The 17702-nt window shown below is 41.7% G+C and overlaps 1 protein-coding gene and 1 long non-coding RNA gene across 3 annotated transcripts in view; one reads left to right on the top strand and one right to left on the bottom strand.

Annotated features, from left to right (window-relative positions):
• LOC135221697 (protein argonaute-3-like) overlaps positions 1–17702 on the bottom strand; it is a 699537-nt gene that overhangs the window by 397750 nt on the left and 284085 nt on the right. The window lies entirely within an intron of this gene.
• Positions 1–17702, top strand: part of LOC135221696 (uncharacterized) — a 74388-nt gene that overhangs the window by 55083 nt on the left and 1603 nt on the right. The gene's annotated exons all lie outside the window — the stretch shown is intronic.

Here is a 17702-nt window from a genome sequence, read left to right as displayed (position 1 = left end):
GGAAAAGCTCAATTATTAGATGTAACACCATGTAAAATCATTTCAATTCATATATTTATGAGCATCATGTATTGCATATGTAGTTCTTATCTGGTATTGGTGTTTATTTCTTATGAGTTGATGTTAAATCATCACTTGTCAGTGTTTGAAATGATCCTAGTTTTAGTAAGAAATAACTTTACCAAATAAATTTATATTATCCTGGGAAAGGTGAGAAAATGACTAGTAGTTTGAATGATTTTTATTTATTGAGAATGTACACTATACATAATAGTTCTTTATATTTCATTTTAAGAAAAAAAAAAGGGTTGAGATGTGTCCTCCTATGTATACTATACGTAATAGCTCTGTATATTTCATTTTAAGAAGAAAAGAAGGTTGAGATGTGCCCTCCTATTGGCTGGGAGCAGAATAACTCATTTGGGAGATTCTTTGACGGTTGTAGACACTGACTGGCTAGCACCAGGTCCTGGGAGTTTTGATCCTAGCAGGCAGCTGAATTGATCTCCCAGGGGTGCACCTTGTCATTCTCTTCATTGTGGTAGCGAGAAGAAAGATATCCTGGGTTGCGTTCAGCGGTGGGTTTCATCAAGGATGGCCAGATCCTCCTTAGTATATCTGAGGCCGCAGTAGTATTTATTGCCATCGAGGATTTTTTGTGCTCCTTATGATCTGCTGATGATGGAGTCACTGCCATGTTCCCTTGTAGTGCTGGTATACCACCCCATCATGTGAATGAATGGTGAGCTTTTGGGAGAGTTGACTTGTAGCCTTATCATTTTACATATGGCAGGATCCATTCTCAGGGCATGGTATTCGGTAAACTACTCCATTCTTCTTCATGGGTTTATCGCAAGTAATGGGTCTGTTAGTCACGAGGTACTAGGGCAGTCTTTTGATCCTTGTACTGTAGTGTAGATTGTAAGGTTGACTTTTTGTCTGCATTGGTGGGTTATACAGGTTTCTTCAGGGCTGCCTCATCTTCCCTATATTCGGTGTAATGTAGCCCTGTGGAAGAACAGTTTAATGGTCCTCTCACTCTCATACCATCTATTGATGGCATTCTCATCACCCTGGCAACCTGACGGTAATAGAACCTGTTATCCACCAGGGTTTGGGTGATGTGTTTGATCTTATGGAAGTGGTATTCCAAAAAGAACATTGTGAGTAGACATAACAAGTAGCTGTTCATGACTGAGGATTTGAATTTTTCCAGGTATTCACTAATGCTGTTAAGGCAGACCCCAGTGTCAGTTATGGATATATTATTAATATCAATGATAAATAATTTTGAAGTAAGACTATAAAAATGTTCTCTTTTATTTCATAAGTAAATAATGTGAATTACAGTAGAGACCCAGTCCTCAACTGTACTAGAACTTGAAATAATTGGATTTCAATGCAAGATTTTTGAGTAAATTTTGCATCTGAGCTCAAACAAAAACCTGGAATCCGACCCCCAATGAATCATATAATTTTTGTAAACAAAAGTGGTTCAGTCAGCCACCGCTAGATGGCATTGTTCACATGCTTGTTATAAAGCTCGCTCTGCTGCTGCTGCTTTGTTTTGAGTAAGTAGTACATGCTTGCACAGGTATTTCCTTATTTTTTATCGCTTTCAGTAGTGTACTATTTTCAATAAATCATTGGTCCCAAGACAGCCATTGCAGACAAAGAGAAGAGGAAAACAGTAAGAACCACAATTGAACTTAGAAGATTATTGAAAATTATTATGAAGAAATAGGCATTCGCGTGACAACCTTAAAATCCTGGCAAAATTTTTGGAGTGCCTACAGTGTTTAGTTGGCGACAGATATCGTTTGTTAGGTAATCAGCGGACGAATACAAACAAGATGGCGGCCGTTTGTTTTGGCACCAGTTTCGAAAATATGTGTAGTAATATAAAATCAAAAAACCTGTAAAAATGGTAAGGGGGACCTTGTTGGGAACCGGGGATTTTGGGTAGGGGGAGAACACAGAAGAATGGGTAAATGTCCTTAAAACGGTAAGGGGGAACCTATTGGGAAACCGGGGTTTTTGGGTGGGGGAATACAAAGACGACGACAATGAACACTAGGAAAGTCATGAAATGTCTGTTGGGATGACCCCTACTCTACATTCGTTCCGCTTTCAGTCTGGCTAACTAAACTGTCACCCTACTCAGTTTAGTTGGCCAAGGGTATCGTCTGCTAGGTAATCGGTTCATGAGATGAGTGGCCTAGGTAACTAAACTGTTCCCCTACTCTACATTCGTAGCCCGAAGAAATGGGCTATTAACCTAAGTGGATGTTCAGGCATAAGGTGTGCAGACTGGGTAACTAAACTGTCCCCCTACTCAACATTCGTAGCTGGAACATATGGGCTGTTAGCCTAAGGGGACATTCGGGCATGAGATGTGCAGACTGGATAACGAAACTGTCCCCCTACTCTACATTCGTAGTCCTAACATGTGGGCTATTAGCCCAAGTGGGGTGTTCTGTTCATGAGGTGCGGGTTCTAGGTAACTAAACTGTCCTTCTACTCAACATTCGTAGACCAAACATATGCGCTGTTAGCCTAAGAGAACATTTGGGAAATAAGATGCGCTACCTGGCAAACTAAACTGACCCTAACCATACGAACCAGCCTAACCAGACTTAAGGTGCGTGCCCTTACCTGGCCACCTGGACCCCCCAGTGTGATATGGTAACAGTGATTGCGACCTAACCAAAGGAACCAACCTAACCACACTTAGGTCGCATGCCGTAACCTGATCACGGGGCTTCCCCCCCTGGACCCCCCAGTATGGTATGGAAATAGTGATTGCGACCTAAACACACGAACCACCCTAACCTTACTTAGGGCGCATGCCGTTACCTAGCTGGGGGGGCTTTGCCCCACCTGGGCCCCCCAGATGGTGGGTTCTGTAAGTAAGCATTGTAATGCTACAATTTTAGCGATCATTTTATTAACATGCGCTGTTACTTGTACGTTTGGACATGACTGGCACCGGTAACTTCCTACGGATATGGAAACACACTTAATATATCATAGAATACATGGATTAAAGTTATGTCCGAGTTCATAGTTCGAACACGTGAACTGATAGCGAACGTGAATGTTCGGATATTGTGAGCAGCCCTGACTTCCGCTTGCCAATAAAAACACTGACCTGCTATATATTACCTACTTGGTTTCAACCTTAACAAATGAATATATTGTACATATACATCAATTAACTTACCTTAATATTGTGTGGCATCAAATCTGTGGTCGGCTCGAGAGCCCCCCCAGAAATATAGTCAAGCCTAGAGTTGAAAATCGGAATCATCCGAGTCATCAGGGAGCACGATTCTTCTTTTCTTTCTGGCTGGGACGGGTACCTTTGGCTTTAACTGGACAACTGGAATTTGTGGAACAGGCACGGGTGGATATGACGATCCCGTTTGTACGGCGATGTCCCGTGATTGTGTGAGTCCAGCGACATTATACCTCAATTTGGCGAGTGTTGAATCTACTTTAGTTAATGGATTCGCACATTTAATTAATTCTAAAAAAGCTTTGAAAGAGCAATCAACTCCGGTAAGGTAATGTTTTTTTTTACACAATACATAGAAAAATGTGAATTATACAAGTTCTTAACTGTGCCACTTCTAGGTAAAACATTTCGTTTCAAAACCCGCCAAGTAGATTCTATTGTGTTTCTGTATGTTTTATCATGTGGATCTACAAAATGTAATGTATGATTAATGTTACAGTGTGTTTTGAAATGTTGACTTAAATTTCGGTATGATTTCCAACAATCTGAAATTACAATCGAATCTGGGTTTATGTTTTCAATTAAAATAGGAAGAAGTTTTTTTGTAGTTCTGTCTGGAACAACCTGAAAACATTTTTCCCTTGTTTGGCGGTCAATCCTGCTGAGAACCCAACAACCATCAAGACGTCTTCCTTTGTTAAATTTTCTCTTACCAAACTTGGACTCGTCAATTTCTACCACGTGACCTGGTCCGCCAATTTTCCGGTTTTTCATCACCTAAATGTCTACACATACGTCCCGGCAGGAATTGTACCAATTTACCATTGTGATTCCAGCCGTGAATTAACATTAAGATGGTGCCGAAGGAGAGATGCAAGCCTGAGAAAAATGAGCCACTGTGAATAGAATTGTGCTTCCGGCATTGTCTTGCATTGCACCTTCATTGAAAAGTATCACCTTGTTTCACAAGACCGACGGTGCCTTCATTACACTGACTGCACAAACCACTAAAATCACCGAGAAGGCCAGTCTTCATCAAATAAACGAGCAGTGATCGTTCGTCATGGCACAGAATTACAAAGTCCGGTATAGTACGTAATTGGAATGGCGGCGGCAAATTGCACGTGCGCGGAATACGACGTGGAAGAAGCGGACATGATGAATGTTTATATGCTGACACAGAAACAGACTGGGGTCGAAACATGGGGGGCCAGGGTCGGGTCAGGGAATTACCTTAGCGGAGGGATTAAGGGCTGGGCAGAAGATGTTGTGCAGCCTGGCCAAGGGTATCGTCACGGTATAGGTGGTAGAAATGAATAAAAGTGGCCAACGATTAGTAGGATTCTTATATAAACTGATAATAAATAATGGATCTCCTACAGTTTAGTTGGCCAAGGGGAACGTCTGCTAGGTAATTGGCGGACGGATACAAACAAGATGGTTGCCATTTGTTGTGGCAAAAGTTTTGAAAGTCTGACAGGTCGCAGCATGTTTGGGCAGGGTCGGGCCTGTGAACTACATACCGTGGCAGAGGGATTATGGGCCGGGCAGAAAGGTGTTGTGCGGCCTGGCCAACTAAACTGTAAACTACCCATAGGGTAACCTTTGACGTGTCAATAGTTGTGTCACTAGTTCTTAATTACTATCATAACTATTGAAACTGTAAAAAAGTGTCTGTAATAGTGGTAAAAACCGTAGTTTATTCAAATGAATCAGTAGCAATACAACTTTTGATACTGTAAACAAAACAACTGTAATTACCGTGGATAATTACCATAATTAGACATTAGGATGATGAGCTCTCACTTTGTTACAGGTGTACGATCTTTATCCATAATTCTAAAAACCAAAAAGCTCTATGAACCTAAATATTTTCTGGAGAAAATTATTGTTTGAAAGTTACACGTATATTACAGAATAAAAGCTTTGTCATCATATGCCATTTGCATTTGATACTGTATACATTCTCAAAATCTTGGCTGACTGAGTACTATCGATATCTTCATTGCCATTACTAGGATGGTAGAAGAGACGTAATTTAGAGATAGTTTTTCTTATAAATTAACAAATTGTTCATACGCTAACAAACCTTCAGTCTTAACAATATAGATGAAAAGCAAGGAATCTTGTGAGATCTGACAACGCGTGCGTATATCGGGTGAAAACTGGTCAAAGACCAGGAACCCATGCCACTGCGTTCAGTCTTTTTCTTAACCGCCTGGGTGAGACTCATGGTTGCCCTCTCTCAGCCTTTTACCCGGTTCATTGCCCGTTTTCGCTTCTGGTTCTGTGTGTGTGTGTGTGTGCTTGTATTATGGCTTCTTCTGCTCCTTCTCGGTCTCGCCAACGTATGTGCCTGGGAACTCAAGGTTTCTTGTGTTCTCGTTTCCTGGCTCCTTCAGCTACAGACCCACACCACACTCCACATGCAGTAGATGACCTGCTAATCTTTGTACCATAATGAATCCCTGCCCGGAATGTCGTGTGTGGCCTAGAGCGCAGTGGAAGTTATTTTATAGTAAGAGGGAGCATCATAGAGTTTCTACCCTTCCTTTGTGGTCAAGGTTTTCATCTCCTCGCCCCGATGCTTCGTCTTCTTCCACAGTCACACCCCATAATGCTAATGTTGTCGTGCCTTTGTCTCCTTCCTTTTCTTCTATTGATTCGTCGTTGGAAGTATCGAGAGGTCCTCTGATTTATTGTGTAATATTGACCCCTCTTCCTTGGGAGTTAATTTGCTTCCTGCGAGGGAGGAGGCTATTTCATCAGTTTCTTTTATTTCAGATTTTGAGGGGTCCAAAATGGTGGGGTGCTCTGGGCATCACTTGGGCTGTGGAGTCAGCGCCGCTGATGACGTCATTTCCATCGATGACGTCACTCCCAGTTCCGTCAGTGTAGTCTCTCCCTGTAATGTCGGCTTTGTCAGTTGGGGTTGTTGCGCTTCCTCACTCTTCTATGTCGTCATGTTCCTCCAGTGATGTCATCACTGCCATCCAGTATGCTCCACCTCCCTTCCGTGTCGTCTGCACCCTCTCTTGCGGATCCATCTGAGGCTGCTTTATGTCAGGCCGTTCTTAAGAGATTGGACTCTGTTTTAGAAGATAGGTTTGCTGCCATGTCGGCTGGGAAGAGTGGGAACAAGCGTGTTGCGTCGCCCCTTCCTCCTGCCAAGAGGATGTGTATGAAATCACTGCTGTTATCTTCTCCTTCTCCCCCCATCTCTGCCGTGCCGCCGTATCAAGCGTTAGAAGGATAAGGACTTTGCCATTTCTTCGTCAATGAGTGACGAGCAGCATGCCTGTGTTCCTGAGTGTTAGTGTTTTGTCCCCTGTGCAATCTGCAGTGGTTGCATCGTCCTCTGCTTCGAGTTGCGAGTGTGTTGCAACCTTGCATGTTTGTGCGCATGTTGCTGATTCTTCCACTTCTTCGGCACCAGGGCCTACTCCTTGTTGTAAGGATCGCAAGGCGTCTGTGAAGAGATCGAAGGTTGTGAACATGGAAGTAGTGCAGCCGGAGTGTTCATTTCCCCCTCCCCTTGATGCTTTCTGGGGTTCGACTCTGAGGAATTCTCGTTCTATGTCAAGTGTTCGAGAGGCTTCTCCATCACTCCTCACGGATGCATACGTAGCCACATATGTGAGTCATCTATTGGGAGTGTGCGTAGTAATGTTCCTAGTGTTGTGGTTGGTTCGTTGCTGGAGTTGGCGCTTGGGTCCAGCTGGTGTTTCGGGTTGTTTGGCTGCTGGGTCTGCTGTTGGTCTGCATGAGAAAGGCATGTTGGATGAGCCTGCATCTTCTTCTCATCATCGGTCTCTGTTGCCAGAGCAGGAGTAAGGAGACATGCAAGGCGCCTCAGTGGCATGATCGGTATAGTCTTGACCTGCCACCTTGGTGGCCGCGAGTTCGATTCTCGGGCATTCCATTGAGGTGTTAGAGATGTGTACTTCTGGTGATAGAAGTTCACTCTTGACGTGGTTTGGAAGTCACGTAAAGCCGTTGGTTCTGTTCCTGAATAACCGCTGGTTCCATGTAATGTAAAAACACCACATAAACAAACAAAACAAAAAAAGGAGACACGCAAGAGTTTTTGTCTTTCTTTACCAAAGTTGTTGATCTCATTCGTGTGTTCAACAGTTTGGAGAGTAGGACTCAGGCTCGGTCATCTTTCACTCCTTCTTGCTTGGAAGCCTTGCTGGGGGCTATGCAAGATCCTAAGTCGTTGTTTCAGCTTCCCTCATCGGGGCATGGCCAGTCAGTCTAGCATAAGGTGAACGCTTCTGTGTCAGATCGGGATGGGTCTTTTCGGTCAAGGGGTTCTTCCAAGTTGCTTCCCCCTCCACTCACGAGGCATAGAAAGTATTATGCTATGAACTCTGCCTACTTGTTGTCTCGTCATCTTAACCCGGATGTCATACATCTGAGGCCAGGGTTGACTTTGGAGCAGGTGAGGTCGGTGGCGCTGTCCTTGTCTCCGCAGGATGCCTCAACTTTGGAGTCTACGGCAGCCTCCATGTTACAGACTGTGTCGTGGTTGGACTTCTGGTCGACGGTCATTGCCAAGATTGCATCAGAAAGGTCACCAGAAGGGTAGGTGAGTGCCTCTTCTCATGCCAGTTTTTTGCAGTCTGGGGCAAGGCGTTCTCGTATCTCACACACCTCAGCGTCAGTTTGTGGGCTAATCTTCTTCTGATCAGAAGAGATGCAGCTTTGTTCAGGATAGCAAGATCGGTTGACCCTGAGTCCTTGTTGGCGCTAAGGAATAGGGATCTTTTAGAATCTCAATTCCTGTTCCCTCGGACTGAGCTGGAGGATGCGATAGACACAAAGAACAGGTTGGTGCACTAGGCTGTGTCCAAGTCAGTCTCTCGTTCTCAGAGACGTCCCGCCCCTCCTCCCCCTCCCCCTCCTGCTCAGCAGCAATCACGGAGATCGTCACCTGGTAGGCCGTCTAGGAGTTCAGTTTTGGCAGGGCCCTCCCATTCGTCCCAGCCTAGGTCAGAGGACCAACGTCCCTTTTGGTCCAGCTCTTACAGGTCAAGATGGGGGCTCCAGGGGGCAGAAATAAGGGAGGGTCATCGATAGGTTAGGTGCCTCTCCCTCTCCTTTGCCATGGGTGGGGCAGTGCCTGGCTGGCCAGTGGGCCAAGTGACAGTTATGGGGTGGAGAAGTGGGTAGTAGATGCCCTTTGGGTGGGGTATCTACTACCATTCGACTTCTCTCCCCCGCTCTCGTACAAACCTCTGCTCAGGCGACTATATCCCCTAGATTCTCCAAAGTTCTTGGCTCTCTGGGAGGAAGTGCAGGAAGTGCTGGACAATGGTGCAAAAGAGGAAGTGGTGCGTCTGTCTCCGGGGTTTTACAGTCACATCTTCTTGGTGCCCAAGGTGTCAGGGGGATGGAGACTTGTGATCGACTTATCCACCTTGAATCAGTTCATCAGTAAGACGAAGTTCAAGATGGAGAACCCTCAATCAGTGTTGGCATGCTGTTGATAGATCTAAAGGATGCATACTTCCAGAACCCTATTCATCCATCGTCCAGGAAGTTCCTTCGCTTCTCTCTTGGAGGCAAGGTCTTCAAGTTCAGAGTCCTGTGCTTTGGGTTGACCACAGCCCCTCAGGTGTTCACAAGAGTCTTCTCTCTTATCTCAAGTTGGACCCATGCTCAGGGGGATCTGTTTGCTGAGGTACCTCAATGATTGGTTGGCCATAGCAGGTTCCAGAGAGAAGCTGCTGCAGGACAGAGATCGTCTGCTTTGGTTTTGTCTCGAACTCGGCATCATGGTAAACCAAGAGAAGTCAAATCTCGTACCAAGTCAAAGGATTCTCTATCTGGGCATGGTCATCGATACGGCAGTCTCGAGTTTTCCCATCGGATCAGAGGTTGAGAAGTTGCGAGTAGTGGCGCGCGACTTCCTATTGCACCCGAATCAGTCAGTTCATTATTGGCAGGTTCTTCTGGGAATTTTGTCTTCTTTGTAGAAGCTGGTCCCTCATGGGCAACTTCATTTTTGGTCTCTGCAATGGAGACTCAGGGAATTCTGGTCTCTGGCAGGGGACTCACCCCTAATAAGGGTTCCTCTGTCCCTGGAAGTGAGAGAAGATCTGCGTTGGTGGTTGGACGGCCAGAATCTCTTGAAGGGTGTTACCCTGCGTTCTCTTCCGCTAGACTTCCTTCTGTTTTCAGACGCCTCCCTCGCAGGTTGTGGTGCCCATTTAGGTGGCCTCATTACTTTGGGCATTTGGAGTTGTAGGACAGACAACAGCATATCAACGTCTTAGAATTAAAGGCAGCCTTTCTGGGTCTGAAGGAATTTCGGGAGAAAGTAGAGGTACATTCTGTTGTTCTCATGTCGGACAAAAACACGGTGGTTGCTTATGTGAGGGGGGCCTGGTTTCACGTCAACTTCATGCCTTGACAGTCGAGGTTCACCAGTGGGCGGTCAGCAGTTTGGTGGAGCTCTCAGCCAGGTATATCCCAGGCAAAATGAATGTGGTCGCAGACAAGCTCAGTTGTCGGGATCAGATCCTAGGCACAGAATGCTCTCTCCATCAGGCCGTGGCAGACAGGCTCTTCCAGGTTTGGAGGAGACTCATGTTGGACCTCTTCGTAACCCGGTTCAACAGGAAACTGGAGATATTCTGTTCGGTGCTTCCGGATCCTATGGCGTTAGCAGAGGATGCGTTCCAACGTCCCTGGGACAACCTTGAGGTGTATGCCTTCCCTCCGTTTTGTTTGATCCATCAAGTCCTGAATAGGTTGATGAGTTTGCAGTCTCGGGATGATTTTAGTAGCCCCTCTGTGGCCACAGGCAGAATGGTTTCCGGATCTGCTATTGTTGTCTGAAGTGCTGAGGGAGATTCCCCCCTGGCAGCATCTTTGTCAGCCACACACAGAAAGATTCCACCAGTCAGTAGAATCCCTGTCTCTTCACAGTTGGAGGATATCAAGCATCTCTGAGTGAGAGGCTTTTCTCAGAGGACAGCAGGACATATGTCCAGCAGTCTCAGAAAGTCTACCTCTGCCGTTTAGACAAATGGGCTATTTACTGTGATTGGTGTTGTAAATGGGGTTTTTCTCCACTCTGAACCTCTATTCATTGCATAGCAGACTTTTTGGCCTTCCACAGGGATGAGAAAGGCTTGTCTGTTTCTGCCATTAGAGGCTACAGTGCGGCCCTGAGTTTAGTGTCACATCTTAGAGGTATCGACATCTCATCCTGAGAACTCTCCCTGCTAGTTACGGGGTTTAAGCAGTCATGTTCTCCTAGAGAGCTCAAGCCTCCAACATGGGATGTTTCCTTGGTCTTGAGAAGTTTCACTAAAGCTCATTATGAGCCTTTGCGTCGTTCATCAGACAGGAACTTGACACTCAAAATGGTTTTCCTCCTGACCTTGGCTTCTTCGAAGAGAGTGGAGGAGCTACACAGCCTGAGCTATGATGTGAAGCACACCAGGGGTTGGGGTCAGTGTCCTTTGAATTTGTCCCAGCATTCATGGCTAAGACCCAGAATCCCTCAGTGCAGGATGATAGGTTCACCTCTTTTTCCATTCCATCACTGGATGACTTTGTGGGCGGTGATTCTCAAGAGCTTTTGTTATGTCCCGTCAGGTCTCTGCGTTATCTTTAGAGGACATGACATCTTAGGCCAGGTTGTTGTAGGCTTTTTGTTAGCATGGGGTGTACGAAGAAAGAGGTGTCCAAGAATACAATCTCTTTTTGGATATGTGAAGCTATCAGACAGGCATATTTGACTCTTGATGATTCCGCCGCCACGTCTGTGAAGGCTAGAGCATATGATGTCAAGGGTATTGGTCCCTCTCTGGCTCTCAAGAAGAATTTGGCTGTTCATGGAGTTCTGAGCCCTGGTACAGTGGTACCTTGAGATACGAAATTAATTCGTTCCGAGGCGGCCTTCGTATCATGAGATTTTCGTATCTTGGAACACATTTTACATGTAAAATGGCTAATCCGTTCCAAGCCCTCCAAAAACACCCCAGTAAATTATATTTCCAGGCCTAAAACACATGTTCTAGGGTTACAACGCCGATCCGACGGAAGAAATATGACTCCAAAAAGGCAAAATACTGTACATACTTGAGTAATATTCAACTGCATGTAATGTTCAACCCCATTTTTACTGCATATATTAGGACTTTAGCATATGTCCCTTAGCAATAAGCCTAGCCTATGTTAGCGGTGCTACTGTAGCCTAGTCTATGATTCTGACATCTAAACCTAAGAGCTAAAAGCTTAGAATATGCTAATAAAATGTATAAATAATCAGTATGTACTCATTTCAAATAATTATTAATTAATCATTAACTATAATACACAAACAAACAAAAGACAAACCTTCCAATCGATTGTTTTACATTCAGCTCTTACCCGTCTTACGAGTATCGAACGAGCGCCAAGCAATCATTTTTCCTAGCACACAGTAAGCCATAAATTGTCATTAGTATCTCTCTTCAACTAATGAAACTACCAAACAGTATAATAACCATTCATTTCTATTCTTTATTCTATCTTTACCTAATGGAGATACCGAGTTACTGACAGCTATAATTGCTGAATGAAACATACGTATACGTAACGTAATAATAAAACAGAAGAAGAATTCTAAAAAATACGTATTTGTTGGCAGTCTGATTTATTTTATATTTTATGATATCTAATTCACAGATTTTTTTTTTATTAAATGTATTGCATGTACAGTAGGGCCTCGATAATCACGGGGGATAGGGCCCAGAACCCCCCGTGATAAGTAAATACCCGTGTTATCCTGATACCCCCCCTAAAAATTGCTTTTAACTGCCTACTTTAACCCACGAACGGCGGCGCGTCACTAAAATCGACGCTTTATGTGCTACTAAAATGCGATCGTCGATTTCAGCGATGCTTTAATTTCAAATCACGCGGGCAAGAACGCAAGGTGGTTGTTGGAGGCGGGGTTTTATGATGTCATAAGGGTAAGTAAACCATTCAGAACACAGATAAGAAACAGTATTGCCACAATGCCTCAATTTTTTAAATGAGATGATAATACGCTTGCGCAACTTTTGGTCAGTTTCCGCGGTTTTTTCTTTGCATGACGGCGGCCGTGAAATTTACTTTTTTATGTGATTTATTGATATAATTACATAATAATGGCGAATGAAAGAAGTGATAGTGATTGGTCACTTAGTGACAATGATTTTGACATAAGTCAGGGTTCTGAAAGTGATAGCGTAAGTGAGGAATATGATGTTGAAAGTGATAGTGATACTGATATCGGTGATTATGATCATGCATCCATCTGGACACGAGCCTACCCGCCGGAAGACATTAGTTCCGGCACGAAATTAGTTTTTACAGAAAGACATACAGGACCAATTAGTGTGCCTCCAAGAAATTCCCAGCCCATTCAATACCTTTATTTGTTCCTGACTGACAATGTCATTGATAATATTGTAAAACAAACGAACAAATATGCAGCTGACGTACTTGCAACCAAAACTGAATGGATTGCTTCTCACAAGTGCAGCTGATTTCGTCGCTGGAACCCTGTGACTGAGGAGAAAATAAAAAAATATTTAGGATTGAATTTGTTGATGGGACTTATTCGTGTAAAGGATGAAAGAGAGTATTGGTCTACCTGTAAACGACCCTATACCTTTTATTCCAGAGACAATGTCACGTGATGATTTTCTCCTTATTAGTAGATTTTTCCATGTTAGTGACAGTTCAAAAGTAAAACCTCGAGGTGATCCAAACTTTGATCCATGGCATAAAATACGCCCATTTTTGGATTCTTGTAATGAATTATTTAAGAAACACAACAAGCCAAAGAAGACCGTGTCTATTGATGAAAGTATGATTGGCATGCGAAACAGATTTGCGTATATTCAGTATATGCCAAATAAACGCCACAGTAGGTACGGAATAAAGAAATTTGAGCTATGTGAAGCAGATACTGGTTATGTTTTTCATATTGACTTGTACTCAGGCAGGGATTTCTATGCTTCCGGTTCAGAAAAGGGATTGTCTCATACAGTTGTTATGAGTATCATGGAAAAGAGTCGGCTCTTGAATAAAGGTTATCATTTGGTGACGGACAATTTTTATACAAAGGTGCCATTAGCCGAAGCATTGCTTGAGAACAAAACATCACTGACAGGCACTATTCGTATAAACTCGAAGGGACTGCCACAAATCTTGAAGAAAAAAAAATGAAAGTTGGAGAGCCTTTATATGTGAGAAAAGGTCAGCTTCTTACGTGTGGGTTCAAAGAAAAAGCTACTCGGAAGCCTGTGTATCTGCTGTCCTCCTATGCTCATGCAGAAAACATAACTTTGCAAAAAAGACACGGGGAAGTGGTAAAGCCAAAAGTGATAAATGACTACAACATCGGTATGGGAGGAGTAGATCAGTGACAAAAGCTATACCAGTATGCTGCGCAAAGACCATCAAGACGGTACTGGAAAAAAAATCTTCTCCAACTTGCTGGATATCGCTGTTTTGGATGCATATATAATGTATCAGCAAAATACTGATAAGCCAATGAAAAGAAGCGAATTCCTTCGTTTGATTGTTGCATGCTTGTGCTGCAACGAAGAAAGATTTTATCCTCTCATTCCAGCATCTCCATCTACTAGCCGCTCACTCTCAGGTGCGACATCCCTGTCTTCTGGTGGTAGCCGTCAATCAAGCCTTTCACCTGGTCGTCGTATCGTATCAGTGCTTGGTCCAGAGCATAAATATGCAAGATTGGATGGCACAAAACTGAGACTATGTGCAGTTTTGCCCAAAGCGTTCAAATGCACTGGTGCCCAGGATGCAATGTTGGCATTCACGAGGGATGCTGGCGCCAGCTGCAGCATTACTTCCGTGCCAAGGGGCGTCCAAAACGGAAGTCTGAAGATGAGTAAGAGGATGGAAAACAATGTACAATAGTGTATATATGTAAATAAGGTAAGTAAAAGTTCTATATACTTTCATTAGGGCACTTAGTAAATAGAAATGTTGATAGTGCTGTAACAACTAATTGCAAGAGGACGATTCTCTTTTGAAACTCGGTGTGAGATGGTTTCGTTTAAATGTCTAATACCTGTTGGAGCTACTAGTTATATATGCCTGAATTTTTTTCTCCAACTTCTAAGATAAATTTAGCTCTTGTTCATTTATGAAATGATGAAAAAGCATGACCTGTATAAGTGTTTGGTCGACAGAAAGTTGAAAATGAAAAAGGATAAAAAAAAATTTCCTTTACCTTTCACAATATATATATGTTCTCTTTGCAAAAAAAAAAAATATTTTTTTATTGCCGTATAATTGCCATTTTCTGGCGATTCCAATGGTATATAAAACATTACTATTCTTATGAAAATAATCTGATAAGGAAATTTCCGAAGAGAAAAAATTAACCCACCCAAGACCACTATTTCAATGTTTATAACTGCCTACTTTAGTTCAAGCACCAAATATGTCTTCAACTATCAACTTAACCTAAATTCAAGACGTTTCAAAGTTATTCTTTCCTATCTTCAATTTCCCCTTCATCAGATCAGCAAACAAAAGTATATTACTTAACAATTCCTTTCCATTTTCATGATTGGCTGCTGCACCAAACTAAAAGTACATAGTATATCTATTTTGTGAATGAACATATTTATGATAAAAAAAACATGATTTACTGTAAGATTACAGCACCCAACTATAATATTAATGTTTAAACAGCAAAATACAGCAATAAAAATCTAGTTTTGTCTTTTGTGTACGTTTAGAATCAGCTGATGGACGTTTATTACCGAAAGAATTATTTTGGAAAACAATTTAGTTGCCAAAAGAAATGAATTTATTAATGGATTATTAATATCATTAACTTTGTACATAATAGTTTTATGGTATTATGATTCAGTAATTCATATTTTATTGAGAGAGAGAGAGAGAGAGAGAGAGAGAGAGAGAGAGAGAGAGAGAGAGAGAGAGAGAGCAGCTTGGGATGAGAGTAACTGTTGAATAGCTTGAGGGACAGCTTAGGACGAGCGTACTGATACTAGCTTAGCTCGAGAAATACATAATGAAATCTGTATTTGAAATATTTTTATGGTGATAAGAAATGAAACATGGATAGTGATAAGATATTCGATTGTATACTGTTATAATGTGATAATCATTGAGTCAACTATAGAAGTTGTATTGAAGCAGTTTCGTAAATCACAGAAACGAATAAAAGACCTTTTTGCTCTTTTCGTACGATAATAATAGATCAGTATATAGTTTTTTCTGCAAGTGATAAAAGAAAGAGAGAGAGAGAGAGAGAGAGAGAGAGAGAGAGAGAGAGAGAGAGAGAGAGAGAGGCTTGGGATGAGAGTAACTGTTGAATAGCTTGAGAGACCAAGCTTAGGAACGAGCGTACTGTTACTAGTTTAGCTCGAGAAATACATAATGAAATTTGTATTTGAAATATTTTTATGGTGATAAGAAATGAAACATGGATAGTGATAAGATATTCTCTTGCATACTGTTATAATGTGATAATCATTGAGTCAACTATAAAAGTTGTATTGAAGCAGTTTCGTAAATCACAGAAAGAATAAAAGACTTTTGTTCTTTTATTACGATAATAAATAATAGATCAGTATTATAGTTTTTCTGCAAGTGATAAAAGAGAGAGAGAGAGAGAGAGAGAGAGAGAGAGATAGACGAGAGAGAGAGAGAGAAATTTGCTATTTACATTCTAGTATTTGAACATTTGTAAATGAGTGTATCATAAAAATCATTTAGTTATGAAAAGAAGAAGAAAACACAGTAATTAGTGAATCTTGCTCTATGATAAAATTTGTGGGAAATTTGTTTCGCTCAGTGGGAAGATCGAAGGAATATACTCTACAAAATTACAAGGGTAATTCCTTCCACTGAGTGTTCTCTAGTAGTAATTTAGTAAGTGGTATAAACGGGCTGTTAAGCACACAATTCTTCCGTGCGCCTAACGTGTTTTCAGACTTGTGACAGAAAATCCAAAGGATTAATAATTGCTTGGTAAGCTTAAGTAGGCTAGTTAAATTCCGGTAAAAGTAATTCAGGTAAATGCAATTAATCTAAATAGGACTATGAATAAATCAAACCAAGGCCATAAAATTCCCAGGGTAGTTCAGTTTGGTCCCAGAATTCTATTAAGTTCCCAGTGGTTAAAGTAAAATTAAAGTAAACTAATCCCGAATAGTAATGCTAAGTAAACAGACAGACCTAATTTCGACTAAATTTATTACTACGCCCATATTATTATAAAAGCCTTTGTAAAATTATTCAATCTGAGTCTATGCCTAATTAATTCTCACAAACTCCAATATTACAATAGCCTAACTATGTAAAAGGGCTTAAAATTTAGTCAAGGTAAAGAAAAACAGTGTATTACGTCTTGAATAAGTAAGTTAAGTTAAATACGTAAGTTAAACGTTAAAGGACGAAACCGCTTCCTGACGAAAAGTCCGTTGGCTCAAATCAGCCGTCCAATAATGGCGGTCTAGTCTTTGTGGAAAATTAGTATTTGACCTACCTTCAAGTTAACCCAGTTTGGACACACACCTCTTAATTCACGTGTAAACTAAAAACAAATCCTATATATTTAATCAGCAAACCCAGCGACCTCTAATCGTATTCGTGGAAATAAATTGGTACGTTGATAAGAAATGTTATTCCACTTACCGAATTTTCCGTCGACCGATTCAGTGACGAAGGCTGTTAAAAGTTTTGGTGCAGCTAAGGATTTTTTGGATAGGATGAGGTTTTAGGATCGGTACAAACAGGAAAAGAGATCATACAAACCAATTATTTAAAGGGTTATTAATTTCTAAACCCTACACAACGTAAATTAAACTTAAAAGGGCGAAGTCGCCGACCTAGTTGTCGCCTTCTTCGCTCGCCGTCCGTTTGAACAAGGCCCAAAAAACCCGCGCCCAACCTAAGCCTACCCCTTGAAAAAAAGCCTATGTCAGGTCAATGGTTCTTATCACTCCCCAAATCAATTAAATAATTTCTTAAATAATTTGAAGGGACAGTTAAATCTATTTATTAAATTTATCTATCAAATATTTTAAATGCTAAGTAAAGTTAATCAAGTTATTCAAAATATATTAATTTTTCTGCAGAGCTTATACTAAAGAAAATGGGGTATAGTTACTTTGTAGCTCTTAGCAGTGACTTCGTTAAGGTTAGAAAATGTATATGTACAAATAAATTTACAACAAAATTCGCGATTTTGTTAATTTTCCGGGATATACGTAGTATTTGGGCTCCACAAAAAAGTAAGTGATTTATGACAGAATTTAGAGGATACTTACGTAAAAATACATCGGTAGTTTGTAGAACGGTGTAACCATTATCATTGTGTACGAACGAGACTAGGTTTGGTGACGTCATGGTGGTCATACGTATTTTTTTCGTGAATGAATATACATTTATGATTAAAAAAAATAGTTAC

Source organism: Macrobrachium nipponense, chromosome 3 (assembly GCF_015104395.2).
Source record: "Macrobrachium nipponense isolate FS-2020 chromosome 3, ASM1510439v2, whole genome shotgun sequence".
Classification (NCBI taxonomy): domain Eukaryota; kingdom Metazoa; phylum Arthropoda; class Malacostraca; order Decapoda; family Palaemonidae; genus Macrobrachium; species Macrobrachium nipponense.
Note: the sequence above shows the minus strand (reverse complement) of the source record. Positions and strands in the feature narration are given on the sequence as shown.